Here is a 16,392-nt window from a genome sequence, read left to right as displayed (position 1 = left end):
CTAATCTAGGACCCGATCAATACTGTGACCTTATGCCCCTATACGGCTATAATCCATTTATACCCCTGTAATGGCATAAACGATCAAGAGCGATATTTCAGAAACTCGTCTCTGGCCTAACACGATCAGAGCCACATTTCAGAATCTCTTCCTCTGCAGCTCATTAGAGCAAATGACACAGCAGAAGCCACTATCTAAGATTCCTAGATTACACTCCGAGTTCTTCAACAAGATAAAACTCAGCAACCTGGGAAAGCCCCGCTTGCTATGTTTTGATTAGTAATAGAACTCTAATGAGCACTGAGAGACAATCACTTCCTAGTGACATCTTTATTGACGTCTTATGTCCAAAAACGTACGTCAAACAAGGCACCTTTCAGGTATAAATATTACCAATGTTGTCTTAAGCAAAGGCTGCCTCAACGACATCGATGATAGCGATGGTGTGGTGAACACAGGAGCAGAAGAGCTGTCCCTTGCAGAGCCCAGCAGATGCAAGCTGCCCACGGACGCTGACCCTCCTCCTCCTTGACGCGCTGAGGGAGACGCTGTCTTTTCTCCTGCCGAGAAAATCCAGCTCCGGCGTTTCCAGCCTACTCTTGCGAGTGACTGGGATATCGAGTCCTGGAAGGGGATACAAGACCTCCAACATTCTATTTCAGAGGTATGGTGTTGACTAAACCCTTAGAGAGAATTCTTGAAGCAAACCTTGGCAAAACCAACTTAACTAAAACTGCTACTTACTTACTCCCTCCCAAGTATTAGGCTTAGGTCAGGTACACTGGGGTAGGCGTAGTTAGAAGCACCAGTTGAGTACGTTAGTCAAATGTATATATGAATGTATATACTTTATTCATTTTAACCATTGTATGGCTAAGAAACCATATCAATGCTTTTACAGTATTATTTCGCAATCCTCATTTTACTGTACGCACTTTTTATAATAACTAGTCTTGCAATTGTGGCAATTCATTTCTCTTGCATGAGAAGAAAGACTGTTCAATAAATAATACCTTTTTATTGAAAACGCCCGTCTCTCTATTTCTCTGCATCTTGGTGAAAGTAATCTGCACAACTGACTTAGTAAAATAACTGTCTATTGTTTCACATGACTCTAGAGATTGACTCTTAGTCTAAGGAGCAAAGTTGTCATGTTCATGCGGTTGTTGGAAAACTGAATCCCTTCTTGTCTGTACCAGGGAAGCTGATCACTTCCTATTCAGTCAAGAAAGTTTCCAGTGACCTCTGAGCTAGTTGGTAACAAACCCAATTAAGTTTAGCACAGTCAGTAGAGACCTGGAAGACCGCACTTCTACGTCAAAACAGCTGTTTATGTTATTCCAATGCGCAGGGCCTATAGGGAAAATAGGAACTACACTACATGGCGCCCAACGTTTGGTAAGGCGATAAAACTAACGCAAGACGTTAGAGTAACTCAGTCGTGCATTTTTCACACAGACCCCTTTCTACCGTAAATACTCCAATAGACGTCTGGAGTGGGTGAAAGGTTAAAATCCGCCCGAACTTAGTAGGAAGAGATTCCTATGTAAAGCTCTGGTTTATTCAACGTTGAAGGATACAGTGTTCCAAAATATTGTGCACCTAATCTTTGTCCCCTTGGAGACCGGCTCTGCAAAACCTTTCTGACAATAAAATGTCAGACACTGAAAACTGAACCGCTGCAGCTGCAGTAAATGCGACTGAGCAGGGTCCCGACGGTGTTAATGAACCGGGTGCAATAATCATCCCGGTCAACATAAGAAAATCTATAACGTCAAAACTTATAGAAAATGGACTGACCACACAAGGTGGCACAGTCGTCTTCGTGATAGAGGCACACGAATATCGGCAGACAGAGGTATTCTATTCTTGGATAAAATTTCCAGCGGCAAACGCTGCAACACACGAGTTCCACTATTACAAAATAGGGGATCCACTGGAAGAGTACGCTCCTTTCGAGGAGATTGAAATCCCATTAAAATTCCAAGAGCATCTGCTCTGGTTTAAAGGCGCCCTAAAACACAATGATCATATTACCAGGCTCGGTCCACTAGGTAGACCAGGAGCAACGTGGCCGGTTCTAGCCAGCTACACACCACATCCAGACCTTGATAAAATGTCAAGTGAAGAACTCTTAGTTAAAATAAGAGAATTAACAAAGGCATATAGAGAGTAATTTCAATTGACAATGGAGGATAAAACGATCCGCCAGAAGTTGAAGGAAACAGATATAACAGATCAACCAATTGAGCTTGCCAGAATTATAGAAAAATGTTATGAAGAACTAGGTAGAGACAGCTTGAGTGGAAAACCAGTAAAACCCCAACTGCTCGAAAGTCCTGAAAAATTATTTATTAAAAATAATTCAAACACTCCGAAAAAGAGCTGGGATGGAAATAAACAATCCACTCCCAAGGAAAAAGTTTTCCACTCCAGAGGAAGGTCTCCTCGACGGAGGGAAAGAACTCTGACTCGAGAACACCAGTCTCCCCAGAGGGAGCCCTCTGAGAAAAGATATAACCTTAGAAATAGGGATAATTTGAAGAAGCCTGATGGATATCAAAGTATTGATACACGTCCCTCTCGATCTTTTTCGCAGAAATCGGAAAGAAGAGGACGGTCAGACCCAGGAGAGCACACCAAGTCCAAAAACAAGGAACCTGCTCAAAGTAAAAAATCAAAATTTCCAAGAAAGAAGGTAGCCAGTATTAGAGTAATCGAAAATGCCGAGAATACTGAGGACACAGTTGAAAAATGGGGAGTGGGCACAGACAATGCTAGACAGTGCAGCAGAAATCACCATAGCTCGCAAGATCCTGATGAGTCATCTGGAGACAGTGGACACGAATGAATACATTCAAGTAGAAACTGCCGACACCAGAGTTAGCGAGCCCCATAAGATATACGAAATAACACTGCGTATAGAGGGTGATAAGACTAGGAAAATAAGGGGTCTATTTTGGGATAAACTCTCAAAAGGCTATGACATCCTGTTAGCTGAAAAAGACTGGCCCCCAGAGTTTGTCAGGGAGTGCCCTCGTGGCGAAGAAATGATTATGCCTGCCTTCTCAAATCACATTCCGATTCACACTAAATATATATATGCAAGGAAATGGGCAGTAACCCAGGCACCAGCACTATATAAAAATCATGTAGGATGGGATGAGGACTCTCCTCCTCACAAAATCCAGTTAAAAAGTCAACCGACTGCACAAAGGCAGTATCCCATTAAGCAAGAAGCTAAAAAACAAGTCAGGGAGATTTTAGATCAACTTGAAATGAACGATCCTTTGTTTCCTGTCTCCAAACCAGACGATTCATATCGTTTAGATTTGGATTACAGACATCTTAACGCATGTTGCAAAACATTTGCAGTACAAAATTCGCATGGTGCTGCACTAATGAATAACATAGTTAGGAAAAAAAATAAAACGACATTAGACATATCAAATGGTTTCTTTTGTCAAAAAATTGCACCAGAAAGCAGATACTTGACCGCTTTCTCAGTAATGGGGTCACAGAAAAATTTCTGTAGGCTCCCACAGGGATTCAAGAATAGCCCAGGACTATTTTCAGCCAGAGTAACAGAGTTACTACAAATGTATGATGATGAGGCATTATCTTATGTAGATGATATCTATCTCACAGACGACGACTTGGAGACTCACTTGAAAAGAGTGAACACCATAATACTTGGGTTCGCAGCAGAGGGTTACAAATTCAACTTTAAAAAGTCTTGAATTGCCCATCTGACAGTATTATTTTTAGGATACGAATTATCAAGTGAAGGAAAAAGCCTAGCGGACAACTTCTTAGAGAAGTGCGCTGTACTCCAAGCACCAAAAACGCTGAAGAACTTACAATCGATTCTAGGTTTTCTGAATTTCGGAAGAACTTACATTCTGAATTATGCGGAGAGGGTTAAACCTCTCTACGAACTAATTAAACCTGATTTTAAACCAATCACTTGGACTCAAAAACACACAGAAATTTTGAGATCACTGCAAACAGACATGTTAGCAAAAACAAAATTAGATACACGTGACAACACACGCAATCTAGTAATCCGAGTCATCCCAGGAAGATGCGGATTCACGTACCTGACCTCTAATGAGGGAGAAACGGTACCAATTGCTTACAAATCACATTTGTACACAAAAGCTGAAATAAAATTCAGTTCAACGGAAAAAAATTCTAACTGCGGTTCAGACTGCTGTAGCAAAAGAAAGGGCCCTGGCACAAGGTAAACGAATAATAATCGTCACACCTATACCTGCTTTAGAAGCAGTAACTAAAGCGAGCATTCCTAATGCTAAAGCTTGGCATCCAAGATGGATCCAATGGGTAAATTCTCTTGCTGCAACAGACGTAGTGTACGAATTGGATCCTAATTTAAAGACACAGGAATTTTTACAATATGAATATGAATGTCCTCTGCAAATTGAAATCCTGCCTCTAGAAGAATACGGAAGTATCATATATACTGACGGATCAGCACAACCCGCAGTTGGCTGTAAACAAGCTTACAGTGCTGCGTGCGCGATTGTTAAAGGTCGTTGGCACAAAGGTAAATTTAGACCATTTGTCACTAAAACACAATCTTTAGGAGATTGTTCAGCTCAGCCAGCTGAATTGGTAGCATTTAAGATGGCGCTAGAAAATACCGATCGCGAATTCCCCACACTCATTGTGTGCGATTCTTATTATTGCGTACAATCTTTTAATGAATACTTGCAGAATTGGGTGGAAAATGGTTTCAAAGATGCAAAAGGTGGCACAATTAAGCATAAAATGCTTTGGGAACAAGTAGTTCTTTTACAGAAGGAACTACAAAAGACTCACGTGATACACACTCTGAGTCATCAACGTGATGGCGTTCACGTTGTAGGGAATTCATTGGCTGATGAAGCCGCGAACGCAGCTGTGCAAACGGCTTCCGTAGCTGCAATTACTCGGTCACAAACAAAAATAGACAGCGACATTCTACAAGCTGTCAGTGCGTCAGTAAAAAATGACAAAAAAACACTCCCAAAAGGCTTTCCAGAAAAGTACTTATATTTAACAGATACGAATAATGTTCCTTTTGCTCGACTCCCTGGAGTGGGGGATAGGGTAATTCCAAACATGGAACACAGGTTAGGACTAATTAAAGCGGCACACAAAGGGCTTGCTTCTGCACACGCTGGCGTTTCCGCAACAATATCACTATTAAAACAGAGATATTGGTGGCCTCGTATGAGCATACAAACTAAGAAGTATGTATTAGAATGCGAAATATGCCAAAAAATGAAAGTATCAACAGTAAAACGACCAGCGCAGACACCTCTTCTCATCTCAGATAAACCATTAGCATGTGTTTACCTGGAGCACTGTGGTCCCCTACAAAGGGACGGCAACTGTAAATATGTCATGGTCGCAGTGTATTCCTGTACGAGATTCATATGGATGTGACCCCAGCACTCGGCTGACGCCAGAACGGTTATAAAAGATCTGCGAGTCTTTATCGGCACATACACAATTGCCATGTTCCATTCTGACCAGGGTCCTGCTTTCAGCTCTCGAGCTTATAAGGAGGCCATGGCCAGCATGGGCGTTGGCTTGCGATACTCTTGTCCATCACACCCCGAAGGGAACAGTGTAGTGGAAAGAAAAAACCGGGACATAAAGCAATCTATAACAGCGAAGGTATTAGGTTCGGGTGATGGGTGGGTCAAACATTTAATAAGTGTCCAGTTAAGTCTTAACAATTTGCCAAGAAATTCTCTAAAAGGTTTCAGCCCATATGAACTATTGTTCGGAACTAGAATGTACATTCAGGACTTAGATAGTCAGGTATCAGTGGTAAAAGATAAGAATAAAGACTTTGACATCAAAGACTGTTTGGCTGTTTTACAGGACTTGAATGAAACAAGAAAATCCTTAAGCAACATAAAGTTAAAGCAACAGCCAGCTACCACTGACGAGGCACCACCAGCCCCAGCAAGGCCTGTCTGGATTCCAAAGATTGGGGATCTAGTCAGAGAAAAAATAGCAGTGAAGAAGGAATTTGGGCCTTCTTACAGAAAAGCAGTACCTGTCTTAGCAATCAAAGGAACAAGATCAGTAGTACTACCGCCCCTTGCTGGTAAAAAGGAGAACAGAGTTGTATCAATCGACCTGGTAAAACCACAAGCATGTGGCCTATAATCAACAGTAGGCCCAGTGGACTCCCGAGAAACAACAGAATACCCAAACTTGCAACAATTCAAGAGGTTCAAACTGAAAGACTAATCACATTTGATAAACCTGCAGTGCACAGAGAGGGACTACGCAATAATGCCATGGAACTCGTGCCTCTTGAAACACAGATTGAAACAGTTCGTCATGAAACACCAGTCTACAATGACGTGGCATCAGAATGTGCTACCGAAAGACAAATTGAGAGAACAATCCCAACAATTGACAGAACTGCCTCTGGCTACTTCATCAATTTCGATAACTTTTCTGAGGATCAAAGTAACCCAGAAGTGATGCCAGAAACAAAGACTTTTAAAGAAAAAGCAACAGAACTCTTTCATCAACTCAAGGAAATTTACCTTAGATCTCCATGGTTAGAGTTATGGTTTGGTCTAGGTGTATTTTTCCTCCTGCTTTGGCTCATCATGGTACTTTGTTTGGGAAAATTCATTGAGGGAAAATACAGTTCAATGTACACAGCAAGTCAGAACATCAACTTAGTCCTCAAACCACACAGATCATCCCACGTGAAGAAAAGAGAACTGTCAACAGTAAATGTCACAGCAATTCCAATACCCGGCGGGGTAGTATGGGACAAAACTGACTATGAAATATATGGTCCGGTCGAAATCCTGAATTATCCTCACCAGTTCAAGGTTTCCTTAAGTGACTTTGTAAAACCAAGTACATTTTCTGATGATTGGGATTTTGAAAGTATTAATAATATGATGTCTGATTTAGTGTTGTCAGCAAGATTTACAGAACATGATTATTTACAAGGTTCGTCTAGTTATGAACAGATGTACTGCTTCTCACATTACGGAGATCATTATTTACATAAATCTGCACAACCTAGAAATGTTTTTAAATATAACCAATGGGAACATTGTGCTACTCCACCTAAAAGCAGTTCTAAAACATTCTATGAGAAATTTCAGTACTTCTCAGGGTTTAACACCAGTGATGCAGAAACGTTTTATTATAAACTGTTAGATAAAACAGGGTTGCAAACAATGCTGACTAATACTAAATTGATATATTCAGAAGCATTTTATGAAAAAATGATGACATTTGGTTTTGATTATTGGAGAAATAACATTGAAACAAAAAACAATCTGGGGTACAAAAGATTGGCATGTACAAGGCATAGAAGCGTTATTTCGAGCCTGCATGATCCCAGAACAATTAATGTTCTTAAATGACACAATTCACCAAACAACCTGTCTTGGCCTAGCTAAGATTAAAGACCTTAACAAACCGTCTATTCCAAAGCCAATACCTGATAATGCAACAACAGATATTGAAATAGACGTATCTAAAATTTTACATCTAAACAGAACACATCCTGATTGGAAAAAGTGGTTAATCTGGCCTACTGACACGAATAACTGTCAAGATAGATTCCTGAATAAAACACAGGGGTTAACAATGACCAGACCAGACCCTAGATACTCCCAGAGACAACATCCAGGGATAGTAACAACATACAGTGTAGGGAAGCTGTGCCTTGAATGGCTAGAATCATCCACACTGGCAGAAATTAAGCAACACTTTTCTTTACTTAAAGATGGTGCTGATTTGCGCGATTTTATTATGGGACCACGCAAACAGCGTCAGAAACGCTTCATAGCGGCCAGCATCTATGCGGCATACAACGAGGCTTGGAAAGTAGCACAAATTGAAACAGCTGAGAAAATACGAGAAATTGATCGTATTAATTTGGAAAAATCACTTTCTGTTGTGGACAATGGGTTAATGACTCTGTCCTCCAGAATATATTCACTGGACAGTATTGTATCATCTGCCATAGATATAATAGACAAAGACTTGCTAATGTTACAGCAAGGCCAGTCGCAATTGCGTTCTATTGTACAGCTAGGCTGGACGCTGCAAAATCTTCGTTCAGGCTATGTGCCTTGGCGTTTAATCAACACAACGTCATTGTTTTCCATCTTTAACCTTACTGATAAACAAATCAGCTTGGCACAGAAAGGAGCAGACTATACAATCCTGAGCATCGAAAAACTTGAGAGATTACCTTTGACAATGTCAGAAAGTCCTGTCATTGAATGGATAATACACGGGATTATCACAATTCCGATAACAACTTTCCGATTTAAAAATTGCCTTGAATACATACCGACTGGCCAGTATGAACGTTTGGGTAAAGGGTACATTAAGTCAGCATGGAAATTACCATACACACACACATGCTATAGTGACAACAACAAAAATGTATTTCTTAGTGGTGAAAACTGTAAACATTCACTAAGCGGTATACTTTTGTGCCAAGGTATTAATTTACACGGAGCCTGTGAAGGAAATTCAAAGAACCTTTCATGCCACCAACATGTCACACCTGCAACGCAGATAGAGCCTTTCTTTAAGCAACTCTCGAACGGGAGTTACATTCTAATAACGGATCACAGCTGTTGTGGCCTTTTGCCAGGGAAAGCATATCTAGTTCAAGTAACTTCCATGGTCAAATGCTGTATGCAAGCATTGTTTCCAAACGGCCCTGGAGACTCAGAGACTCCCATATGGCCTCGCTTGAATGTCTCTTCTATACGAATTGATACTTTAAGCAGAATGAAGTCTGTGCTTTTGCAGACAACAGTGCCCATCACGTCATCAAAAGAGACGTATGATCTCCTAGTTGCAAGGACAACATCAGAGATTCATGACCTTTTATCAACAAATTGCCCCGTGCATTTCACAGAAATGCTTAGCCAAATTCTTAACATGTCGAGTGCCATAGGCATCCCAGGCGTATTTAAGACCATTTTTACAGGACTGTTAACACCATTCAAAGCAATTCTAGGAATCATTCCTAATTTTGTCCATTCAGTCTTTGGCGGCATACCCCTGATTTTGGGACTAGTAGCAGGCATTTTATTTTTGAACCTCCTGCTCCGATATGGCAAGCCAAAACTCAGACATGACTCCGACAAGGATGGAAGAAACGATCCTAGCAATATGCTATCGGGACCGAATAACTAGAGTCCTTGGATTGGCCAGGCTGAGAGATCTGAACATGACCTGGTTTCTTTCATTCAGACCGATATGGCAGACCTGCATCTTACCTGTGCTTCGATGTATGCTATGCTGAGATGAGTGCGTGTTGGACATCTGTCTTGCACTTCCATCAGCAGTACCAATGGATATCGATACTTTGCTAAGTCCTATACCGGCTCACGCATTGTGTTGTCCCCAGCGGCTACCAATCCTGATGACGGCATTCGTTGAGACTTCTGTGCTACGACTAGGTGGGGACAGTGGAGCGAGAAATAAAAGCAACATCACCCAGGTACGACCTTCTGTGAGCATTGCTGATCCAGACTTTGATGATAGCAATCTTTCTCACACCTGCCAAGTTACAGCACTATCGAACTTGGTCGAACTGTCACCTGATTTTGTAGACCAATTCTTTGAGAGCCTGTCTGATATGATGTTCTCCCCTGAACAGAAACAATAATTTTGAAAAGCATTCCGACACACAGTGTTCCCATGAACTCTGAATTCGGCCTTCAGTTTTGATCAACAAAAACTACTAAAAAGCGTTGGAACTCTATTCCCCCGTTCACCAAGAAATGTTTTTTTTTAATTGAACATTTTCAAAATATTTTCATTTTTTCTGGCACAAAAATTCTTTGCTTAAAGTAGACCTATTCATAAAGAACAGAACTTCTATTTTTAGGTACTTCTAGAGACATAATAACTTTACTTCAGCCTCTAGCACATGTTACAGCAATTGCATTTATATGTGATGAAATTATCTCGCCCTTCTTTTCTGTATTAAGAGATATTTCATGTGTAATTTTTTCGCAAAATCGTTCACTGATTACATATGCTATAATTTTGAATGATTTCTATGCTTAAAGACGTACAGTACAAATAATTCCATGTATTTCAAATACGCAATTTCAAATGCGAATATGTATTTTGGGGTGGGTAATATTACACATGCATCTTATTGCTATAGTTTTTAGTAATTTGATGGACATAAATTCGTGGAGTGGGTGTCGCGTTCTAATCTAGGACCCCGATCAATACTGTGACCTTATGCCACTATACCGCTATAATCCATTTATACCCCTATAATGGCATAAACGATCAAGAGCAATATTTCAGAAACTCGTCTCTGGCCAAACACGATCAGAGCCACATTTCAGAATCTCTTCCTCTGCAGCTCATTAGAGCAAATGACACAGCAGAAGCCACTATCTAAGATTCCTAGATTACACTCAGAGTTCTTCAACAAGATAAAACTCAGCAACCTGGGAAAGCCCCGCTTGCTATGTTTTGATTAGTAATAGAACTCTAATGAGCACTGAGAGACGATCACTTCCTAGTGACATCTTTATTGACGTCTTATGTCCAAAAACGTACGTCAAACAAGGCACCTTTCAGGTATAAATATTACCAACGTTGCCTTAAGCAAAGGCTGCCTCAACGACATCGATGATAGCGATGGTGTGGTGAACACAGGAGCAGAACAGCTGTCCCTTGCAGAGCCCAGCAGATGCAAGCTGCCCACGGACGCTGCCCCTCCTCCTCCTTGACGCGCTGAGAGAGACGCTGTCTTTTCTCCTGCCGAGAAAATCCAGCTCCGGCGTTTCCAGCCTACTCTTGCGAGTGACTGGGATATCGAGTCCTGGAAGGAGATACAAGACCTCCAACATTCTATTTCAGAGGTATGGTGTTGACTAAACCCTTAGAGAGAATTCTTGAAGCAAACCTTGGCAAAACCAACTTAACTAAAACTGCTACTTACTTACTCTCTCCCAAGTATTAGGCTTAGGTCAGGTGCACTGGGGTAGGCGTAGTTAGAAGCACCAGTTGAGTACGTTAGTCAAATGTATATATGAATGTATATATTTTATTCATTTTAACCATTGTATGGCTAAGAAACCATATCAATGCTTTTACAGTATTATTTCGCAATCCTCATTTTACTGTACGCACTTTTTATAATAACTAGTCTTGCAATTGTGGCAATTCATTTCTCTTGCATGAGAAGAAAGACTGTTCAATAAATAATACCTTTTTATTGAAAACACCCGTCTCTCTATTTCTCTGCATCTTGGTGAAAGTAATCTGCACAACTGACTGAGTAAAATAACTGTCTATTGTTTCACACGACTCTAGAGATTGACTCTTATTCTAAGGAGCAAAGTTGTCATGTTTATGCGGTTGTTGGAAAACTGAATCCCTTCTTGTCTGTACCAGGGAAGCTGATCACTTCCTATTCAGTCAAGAAAGTTTCCAGTGACCTCTGAGCTAGTTGGTAACAAACCCAATTAAGTTTAGCATAGTCAGTAGAGACCTGGAAGACCGCACTTCTACGTCAAAACTGCTTTTTATGTTATTCCCATGCACAGGGCCTATAGGGAAAATAGGAACTACACTACACCTCCAAATATCCAGCAACCCCCATTTCTCCTGCCATTCCGCCCTCAATTTCGCTGTCCTACGGACCAGGAATCAACCAATGGTGGGTGTGACCTATCAAGCAGCACATCAGTAATAGAATTAAAATCCCCCCCATTATCACCGCACCAGCAAGGGCATGAGCCAACGACCCTGACAATTTATCCAGGAATCTGTGTTGTTCCGTGTTTGGAGCATAGACACTACAGAGCACCACCTCCCTTCCCCACAATCTCCCTTCCACTGCCACATATCTGCCCTCCTGATCTATCACAGTGTTCGTCATCTGGAAAGGAGTCCCCGCTCTCACCCATACCAGAGCCCCTCTCGCATACGCTGAATAGGTAGTACCAAACACTTGCCCTCTCCATCTCTTCTGTAAAGCTGTACATTCTTGCTTAGTCAAATGGGTCTCTTGAAGCAACGCTATGTGGATCCCCCGCCTCACCAAATAAGCGTGCACTTTATGGCGTCTGGACATTGTATGCAATCCACGCACATTCTAGGTAACACATTTCAGTTCAGGTAATGTCCCCATTGACAAGGCGCGACGCACTCCCTCCATTCCATTGTAGCCAGCCCACACCAAGAGCTATAAAACGAACCCCCAACCTAAGTAACTCAACACCCATCCCCCACCCCCCCAGAACAGGACCCAATAACACAGTATCAGTCCCCATCCAAACTTCCACAACAAACACACGCTACTATCCCGCAGTCACCACCACAGGACGCCTTAAGGGGTACAGGGAGGTGGCGTAGGCCCGACATGAGGCGGGCTGCAACTCAGCCCACCACCCTAATCCCCACAATTCACAGTGCAGCCAAAAAGTCATGTGGGTCCCCCGCGGGTACAGCAGGCGCTCCCCCCGACCAACAGTATTTACCCTTGCAGAATAGGCGAAGGTTATATTTCGTCAGCCAGCCTGGGTGTCAGTTCCGGGCCCTTGATACTGTCTGTGTCCGAAAACTCAGGACCCGAAAGACGCTTGTCCTCCTCAGAGTCCGTGCCCCTAGCCGAGTTCTCTGTCTGAGACCCCGTTAAGGCAGCAGCAGCCAGCAGCGCGTCCTGTTTATCTGCGTGGACTGGGATCCTTTTTTGGCGTTACCTCTGTTCTGAATCCTCTGTGACTGGCGCATTCGAGGTTGTTTATGTTGTGTGCCAGACCCACGAGGTATACGGTCCGTTCCGGCTCTATATGTCTCCAGCCATGTCCAAGCTTCATCCGGCGTCAAGAAAACTGCGTTATCCCATCCACGATGATTCGCAGCTTCGCTGGGAACAGCAGCGAATACTGGATGCCCTTGTCTCTTAGCTCCTTTTTGATCGCCAGATATGAGGCCCTACGCCTCTGGATATCCTGAGCATAGTCCGGGAATAATGTCACCAAACAGTTCTCCACTTTAAAGGGCCCGTTTGACCGTGCATTTTGAATTAACAAGTCCCGGTCTTTATAGTGAAGCACCCTGGCCACCACAGGTCGAGGCGGGCGACCCAGCAGGGGCGGCTTGGCCGGTACTCTGTGCGGCGCCCTTTCCAGGGTAAAGAAAGGCGAAAGGCCCTCAGGTGCCACCCTCGATTTGAACCATTCTTCTAAGTACGCCACCATGTCCGTTCCTTCAATTTTTTCCGGCAGGCCTACCACTCGCACATTATTCCGTCGATTGCAACTTTCGGAGTCCTCCGCCCTCCGTTCCAGAGTCGTCAAACGGTGCAGTGCATCTTCCAGCGTGCGTTCTACCGTTACCACCGCCGGTTTCAGTTCCAGTCTCGTGGATTCAGCATCCTTGACCCTGCCCACTAGCTTCGCATGGTCCGCTCTCAGGAGCCCCAGCCCGGTAGCCACTTGCGAGATGTCCTGGTGCAGTGAATTTTTCGTCGCTTCAATGGCTTCCAGAATTTTATCTAGACGGTCACCCAGCCGTTTTTCCGCCGGCGTGGCCTCCACATCTGCATCACCACTTCTAGCTCCATCTGCTGCAGCCGCTTCCTCAGTCTTGCCTTTGGGTTTCATCTCCACTGCACTCATAAGCCACTCGTTGGCCACCACCAGCTAGTCGTCAGCTGTATCACTCTTCGATGGGGGGAGGGGTAGCAGACCAGCCGTTCATAGGAACGCCAGCGCCAGGGTCAATTTCTGCGGCCTGTGTCCCGCACCCTCTTCTAATATATTGTAGGTCCAACACCTCATCGGTCGACAGTTGGCTCCACCGGAGCACCGATCACACCCCAGGCCGCTGCCAGGTTGGTACGCAGTTCACTCAACAGCTCAAAATGGCCGCTGCCCTCCGTCCCTCCGGGCGGTTGTTATCATAGACTACCGGTTCTGGTCTGTGGGTCACCCCTGGTGTGGGCCCCGATCGGGCATCGGCTCCACACCCTCTATATCCGTGATTGAGCACTCTGTTCTCGTTTGCAGGCCGCTCAGCGATTCGGCGCCATTTTGAAGTGCACGAACGAACGGAGGCCTCGTTCCAAGAAAAGTCCAAAGTGCGTGGACGTCGACTGATAGGCAACTTTCACAGCCAGGGCCTCGCCGTCACCGACTCCAGGGTGGCCTGTGTCTCCATTTCCAACGCCAGCTTAGGGGATTCAGCACACCCAGGGCCCTCCTTCTCGATCTCAGGCATCAAGCCCCGCCGCCATCTTGCCGCCCCAGTGTCGAACTCAGCCCCAGCAACGATCGCCGTAACTTCTTTCCCCGTTGCTCAGGGAGCACCACCGCAGGACCGCGGGGTCACCAAATGTTCAGACACCCGTAGATATGAAAATGACTGCACCACAGGTCGATTTTGCAGGATAATTGGCGGGATCGGGCCCGGAGCGAAGCGCTCACGCCGCCTCCACCATCGGCGTCCTAGCCACGCCCCAAGCTGCTTTTCGCTTTCCCGTATGATAGCGTGTTTCAGGGGTTAAATATCCCTGATGCAAGCACTTGACTGTACCAATAATGCACTGCACATTCTCAAAATTACCATCAGTTTACAAGGGCACTGAGTTAGTGCCCTTCTATTTCTGGTGATTTGCAGCAGATATTCTTAGGGTTTCTTTTTTACCCTTATGGGCGTCATTTCTGATATTTTTGTTTCCCTCGTCTTTACTGCTTGATTTTGCTAGCGAGAAAGTGTTACTCATAGTGGTTGAAATGTCACTCATAATTACACTGAAATTATGTCAATCAATCAATCAATCAATCAGCGGTTTATAAAGCGCACTACTCACCGTGACGGTCTCAAGGAGCTCGGGGGAAAATGACACACAGCAATCTGAAACCTTGGCAGCTATGCATATGAGCAATACGTCTCTACACATTTTGCTGCAGCCTATGTTATACTGTGTGTAATACAATTTTAAAGAAATGCTCATACAAACTCACAGTGCTTCCAGTTGCATACTAGGACCTCGTAGCACCATAATACAGAAGTCACAACAGCCGCGGTGCTTCCATTGGGGCGTAGGGGCGTAGCCCCACTAAGCCTGGACGCACCGTGAGCGTACAAGTGTTAACCTATCTTCAGGCTATATAAACAACATTCTAGCCGCAGCGCGGGACACACGGGGATAATTTACGCTCAGTCTGGAGTGCGCAGGGGGTGGGGGGCGGGACTGCTGGTCTGCTGCTGTGAGTGACAGTCTCTGCAGCAGGCCAGCAGCACTGTGTGTGCATGAGGAATAATGGGCTGTGACTTGCCCGAGCATGCGCCGATGCGCTGTCCTGCAGTTCAGCATAGAAAGAGGGTCAGAAGGGGCCGGGGTGCTGCTTCAGCCGGGCCCCGGGTTTACAAAGGCCCGGCAGGGTGAGTACACAATGTGCCTCCCTAGCCAATCCTGGTGCTGAATGCAGCGCCAGGATTGGCTGGTCCACCGCGCAACATCCATTATTGGATGCCGCGCGTGGGTGGGGGCAGTGGCAGACACTGCTCAGCATATGTGGCCAATCACTGTGTGACTTCAGCATGAAGCTAGCAGTGATTGGCCATTCAGGCCGCAAGCGCCGGTGGCGTTGTGTAAGTTTCTGTTTCTATTCTAAAGTAGCCGCTACATGCACAGACTAGTGAGTCGTGACTAGAGCCAGCAGCAGCAGACGTCCGACCTGCTCCGAGTTCCACACTCGGTCACCACACAGCAGAGACTGTCACGTCGTTAGAGTCAGACTCGTCACAGAATGCACTGAGACACAGGTGGGAGCGTGCTGCGATGATGCCCCATCATGATCTCAATCATCTCATCATTGGAGATAGTCTCCGTCAACCGTCGGCTTTGCCACATGTAAGGTTGCCAGGCCAGCTGAGGCTCAGCTGGCAACCTTACCTTACATGTGGCATAGCCGACGGTCGATGGAGACGATGAGGTAGGCATGGTCCGTTCGGAAAAAGTCAGGCTGGGTGACGTTACGGTCAATAAACCTGGTGTCGGTGTGTCTGTGAGTTTGACTGTGTCATCAAGCAGGCCCAGGCCTCCACAGCAGGCAAGAACGTGGAGATGGGTCAAGAAGCCCCGCACTCTCCTTCACCTACCTACCTTAATGTGCAGGGTCTAGTTCGCTATCGGCTGTACGTCTGGCGTAGTGTGTAGATTAGAATATTCTCACCCCTGTAAGATTCGTATTTCCGGCTTCTGCATCCTGACACAACATCCTCAGGCTGCTAACTCCATCCGGTCCCTAAATCTCGCCATCAGGAGCACGTGGACCGCTTGGGCTTCAGATGGCCTCAGACTCGGAGTCGTGAAGGTATCAGGCAGGC

The sequence above is a fragment of the Lissotriton vulgaris genome, chromosome 4_1 (assembly GCF_964263255.1).
Source record: "Lissotriton vulgaris chromosome 4_1, aLisVul1.2, whole genome shotgun sequence".
Lineage (NCBI taxonomy): Eukaryota > Metazoa > Chordata > Amphibia > Caudata > Salamandridae > Lissotriton > Lissotriton vulgaris.
The sequence above is the reverse complement of the archived record's forward strand: the minus strand, read 5'-3'. Positions refer to the sequence as shown.